Source organism: Alexandromys fortis, unplaced genomic scaffold, assembly GCF_014885135.2.
Source record: "Alexandromys fortis isolate MF-2015 unplaced genomic scaffold, M_Fortis_MF-2015_v1.1 scaffold_4, whole genome shotgun sequence".
Classification (NCBI taxonomy): Eukaryota; Metazoa; Chordata; class Mammalia; order Rodentia; family Cricetidae; genus Alexandromys; species Alexandromys fortis.
In genome coordinates this window covers 25,930,656-25,936,499 of record NW_026067944.1, presented here as the reverse complement: position 1 = coordinate 25,936,499, position 5,844 = coordinate 25,930,656, and positions in this window count along the sequence as shown.

Sequence of the window (5,844 nt, the reverse complement as noted above, 5' to 3'; positions counted from 1 at the left end):
TGTATGAGTTAACAGAAGTGTTTATTATTCCTCATTCTCCAAGCAATGAGTGAGAATCCTAGTTCTTCCCTCACCAAATTTGAATTAATAAGCTTTACTTTTTATTATTTTTTTTAAATTATCAGCTCGTTTGTTTCTAGAGATTTTACTGTGTGGAATGTCATCTCCCCTGGCTTCACTGCATATTTCTTGATTGACAGGGTGAACCTAATGTTATTTCTTTTACAATAGTAAATGGTCACTTTCATGATGTTTAGGAAAATGGTTTGGATATTCTGTTGTGTATTTGTTTGAATCATAAGATGTTTTCATATTTTAGATTTATGTTTATGCTAGCTAGTTTTATGTCAGTTTAGCAGAAGCTGTGTCAAGTGGAAAGGGAGGACCTCAGTTGAGAAAATGTCCCCATTAGATTGATGCCCAGACAAGGCAGTAGGGAATTTTTTTTTTTTTTTTGGTGGTGACTGATATAGTAGAGAACAGTGAGCAGTCCTAGTCCTAAGATCATGGTAATAGGTATTGCGCCTAAACAGAATGAGCAAACTATGAGAAGAAGCCAGTAAACATTACAAGCAATGCTCCTCCATGGCATCTGCATCAGCTCATGCCTCCAAGTTCCAACTCTGAGTTCCTGCCATGAACTCTTCCAGAGATGGACTGTTATGTGCAGCTATGAACTGAAATAAACACTTTCCTCCTCACTCTGATTTTGGCCATGGTATTTTGTCATTGAAATAAAAATCCTAACTAATACAAAATTGATAACATGTTATGTGGTATTGCTGTGACAGACCTGCCCACATTTTTTGGGGAAGACTGTGGAAGTACTTTGAAACTTATGTCTAAAGAAGCTTTCAAATCTTAAAAGTGGGATAACTATTGTGGGAACATGATGGGTAATGCTGAAGGAAGTGCTGATGATTGATGTCTGGATTGTTAAGTTTTATAGGGAAGTTGGGGAGTCCTTTGAAGATTATGTAGGGACTGGTCATATGACATATATGGGTTTTTTATTATTCATTTATTTTTAATCTATTCATTTTACATATGACCAAAGTTTTCAATCGAGAATATGTGGTTCTGATCACTTAGAACTAAATATTTGAGGATGATTAACAAGAAGCCAGAACCACTAAAATGAAAGAGGTGCTTCTAGTTTCGAAAACATGAAGGGCTCATGAAGAGCAGCTGAGACTTGGCACTTTGTCACACGGTTGGAGTCCCTAAGGAGATCTATCAGTGAAGGAGAGGGAGGCTATGAGTGAAGGCTCAGGCCAGTTGTAGAGAATTTGGAAAGAAAATGTCATGCATGAGATGACCACCAAGAGAAGCAGAAGGTATGGAGTGGAGCTGGCCTGAGCCTATGAGGGTGATATGTGTGGAGTGCCAAGCCTGTTGAAATCTAGAAGATCGTGAGTCCTAGAATTCTGACACTGATCTTTACCTTGTTTGTCTTTGGTTTTATTTTAGCTTGACTGTGACTTTATTCTTGTTCTTCTGTCTTAAAGAGGTTTTCAACTTGAGAGTGTGGAGGCATGGGAGGGGTTTGAGGGAGGTTATCTGGGAAGGGCTAAAGGGAAAATAAGAAGGGAAAAATGTGATGTAATTATCTTTCAAGTTAAAAAAAATAAAACAACTGAGGCCCGGTGGTGGTGGTGGCTCACGCCTTTAATCCCAGCACTTGGGAGGCAGAGGCAGGCGGATCTCTGTGAGTTCGAGACCAGCCTGGTCTACAAGAGCTAGTTCCAGGACAGGCTCCAAAACCACAGAGAAACCAAAAAAACAAACAAACAAAAAAATAACAACTGGAAAAAAGTATTTCTTTCTTTCTTTTTTTTTTTTACTTCACAGGAGCCCACAGTTCAGAAAAATTTGAATTTTAGAGGGACTATGGATATTTTAGAAACTTTGGATATTTCAGATGCTTTGGAAATTATAGATTTGAACTTTGAAAGTTCCAAAGAGGGTGAGCTTTTAGAGTGGATGAATCTGTAAAGATTGTAGGACCTTTATATAATCATAGCAACATTAACATGACATCTTGGAGACCAATTTGAAAGGAAAGGTTATAGCTGAAAAGTGATGTGTTTGGAGTCATGTTGATAATGGTTCAATTGTGTTGTACAGGTTTAGATCAGCTTGACACAAGCTGGTGTCATTTAGGAAGAGGAATCCTCAATTAAGAAAACTCTTCTCTTCTATTGTAATGTGGACAAGTCCGTAGGGTATATTTTTTCTCTCTTTCTCTTTTTTTTCTTTCTTTCTTTCCTTCTTTCTTTCTTTCTTTCTCTTTTTTCTTTTTTCCTTTCTTCCTTCCTTTCTTCTTTTCTCTTTTCTTTCTTTCCTTCCTTTCTTTTTTTCTTTGTTTGTCTCTTCTTTTCTCTCTCTCTCCCTTCCTTCCTTCCTTCCTTCCTTCCTTCCTTCCTTCCTTTCTTTCTTTCTTTCTTTCTTTCTTTCTTTCTTTCTTTCTTTCTTTCTTTCTTTCTTTTCAATTGATGTGAATGTAGAATAGCTGACTCTGGGTGGTGCCGCCCTGGGCAGGTAGTTCTGGGTGTTATCAGAAAGCAGACTAAGCAGGCCACGAGGGGTAAGCAAATAGGCAGCACTTTTCTGTGTGTTCTGCATCATCCTTGCCTCCAGGATACTTCTCTCTTTGAGTTCCTGCCCTGAGTTTCCTCAGTGATGGAATGTGATGTGGGACCATGAAATGAAATAAACAATAACTTTCCCACATTTTTTTGGTCTTCAATACTGAAACGAAAGTCCTAATAAAGTTAATGGAATATGTGTTTTATGTGTTACAAATATTTCTTCTAATTACAGAAAAAAATAGTTCTGTTATTAAAAATAGCTTCACTAATAATGTTGTCTGGCAATGTTCATTTAAATATCTTCTATCACTTTTCTTATGTAAGTAACAAGTGTATTATTTCTGTTTTATCCAATAAAATTAGATGTAACCTCCATAAAACACTGTCATACTGTTTTCTAGACTGACATGAGTATTTTACATTTTTATCAGCAAGATAAAAACATTCTGGGTATTTTACATTCTTGTGACTTGATATTATTGAATCCTCTTAATTTAACCTTGGGAGCTTATATTGTTGTGGCTTTAAATTGCATTTTTAGAGTGGTTATAGACTTGGACATCTTTTCATATGATTATCAATCACTTACATGTCCTCTTTGAAGAAAATTCTGTTTACATCATTCATTTTAAGTGGTACTTTTAATCCCATTATTGAGTTGTAAGTGTTTGTATTCTAGAAGCCCCTTGTCAGATACAACTTTTATTTTCTCAGTTCCAAATATATATTTTTATATTTTAGCTCTTTCTAAAGAATCAAATACTTTTTATTTTGCTCATCATTTTATTTTTCTAAGTTATGCTTTATGAGTAGTATTTAATAATTTATTGCCCTTCATTCACTCTTTTCAGGTTCTAAAGTTACAAGTACATAGATTATAAACATAACCCACTCATTTATTCTTATTGATTTTATGCTATTGTAAATATAATTGATTGTGATTAGTCTTTGGCTAATATTTGGAGCATCTGCAGGAAACACAATTGACATCACTGCATTAGTTTTGCATTTGCAACCTTGACACATTCACTTAGGTTGGCTATCATGAAAGTGTGGCCAAAGTTAACTGAATAGAACTACTGGTAAATGTGGAGTTAGATGAAATTGATTGTTTCTGATTCTTGGATGTCATTAAGCCTTTTACTATTGTGAACAGTGTGTTTCTTGTTTGATAAATGTTATCTTTTCCCAAGTACGGTGACTCAGTGTTGGAGGAAGGAAGCCGCTTATCCCGGCCACCTGGCTAGCTTACACCTGAAATAACCACACAGAAACTATATTAATTAAATCACTACTTGACCCATTAGCTCTAACTTTTTATTAGCTAACTTTTACATATTAATTTAACTCATTTCTATTAATCTGTATATCACCATGAGGTTGTGGCCTACCAGCAAAGTCTCAGCATGTCTATCTCTGGTAGCAGGTCCATGGCATCTCTCCCTGATTCTGCTCTCTTCCTCCTAGAATTCAGTTCCATCTTCCCCAGCTACCTAAGTTCTGACCTATCAGGCCAATGCAGTTTCTTTTTTTTTTTAACCAATGAAAGCAACACATTGACAGAAGGACCTCCCACTCCAACTCAACACTATTATACCAGAACTTGCAAAACTGACCCAGGAAGATTGTTGTATGCATGCAGGTATGTAGGATAACATAGACCATATAGCAAGTTTTATATGGGCTACAGGGTCCTAAAAGTGTGTCTCAAATATGTTCAGTGAAATAGCAGGATACAAGAATAGCAAATTGTATTATGTCCATATACTAACAACAAACACACAAATCAGGGCATAGAAAATCAGTTATAATAGCCTCAAAAATAATATTGGATTCAATCTAACTGAAGAAGTGAAAATTCTATATAAGTAAAACACCTTAATACAATGAAAAAAGTAAAGAAGACATGAGAATGTGAAAAGACCCCACCTAAATTTGTAGAATTAATACTGCAGAAATGACCATCCTTTACGAAGCAATCTGTCGATTCTATGCTACCTTCCAAAATTACAGTATAATTCATCACAGATTGAAAACTCAATCTTAAAATTAATTTGGAAACACATGACAAAGAATGGGGAAAACATCCTAGAGTAATTTTTAAATCCTGCCGGATTTATTGTACTTCCTAATTTAAAGTTACACTATCAAAACCACAGTGTTAGAAACAGTGTAGTATTAGAATAAAATCAGATATATTGATAAATGGAATAAAGCTGAGGACTCAGTTAGAAGTACATGCCCGAATAATGACTTGAGTTTTGACAGAAGCCAAATACACATGAGAAAAAGTAACATTTTTAACAATCTGATTTGGTACATGTAGAAAGAATGAAACTAGAAACTTTTCTTTCAACATAAGATCTGATAATCTGAAACTTTTAAAGAAGAAAGAAGAGACTTGTTTAAACTTACAGGCACAGGTAAGAATTTTGTGAATAGGACTTTATGACACAGGATTTAAAACAGAATGAAATGAAATGAAATGAAATATATGGCCTGGCAATGCTGAAGCATGCATGGGAAGTCTATATATGATGGTTTTGTTGATTTTGTCCATATTTGCTTTCATGGTCTAAGTTGATGAGGATGGCTGGCCAGATCTCTTCCTCAAGAAAACACCAGAGCTCATTACAGATTGCTGTGAGCCACCATGTGGTTCTTGAGGATTGAATTCAAGACCTTTGAAAGAGGAGGCCGCGCTCTTGGCTGCTGAGCCATCTCTCTAACCCCACATTTAAAATTAACAACTGACAAATAAGACCTCATGAAACTAAAAAGCTTCTGTAAAGTAAAGAGCTACAACAATAGAGTGAATAAGCATCCTAAAGAAGATGGACAAAGTCTACTCAGCTATACATCTGATATGTTTGTGTCTAGAATAAATAAAATACAAACGTTTAAACACCATGAACAAAAACAACCCAATTAAAAGAAGGAGCATGGAACTAAACAGACTTCTTAAAAGATAAATACAATGTTTAATTTTAAAAAAAAAGTTTGACATCCTTAGGCATCAGGAAACCATCTTACACCCGCCAGAATGGCTAAGATGAAAAAGCAAATGATGAAAAATGCTGATGTGAATGTGCACAAATGATGTGGGATTCCCCTCTGTATGCTGTGAATACCATTGGCTAATAAGGAAACTGTCTTAGGCCTGTGATAGGGTAGACTAGAGCTAGGCAGGAAAAACTGATCTAAATGCTGGCAGAAAGGGTGCAGAGTCTGGAAGAAGCCATGGAACCCCCAC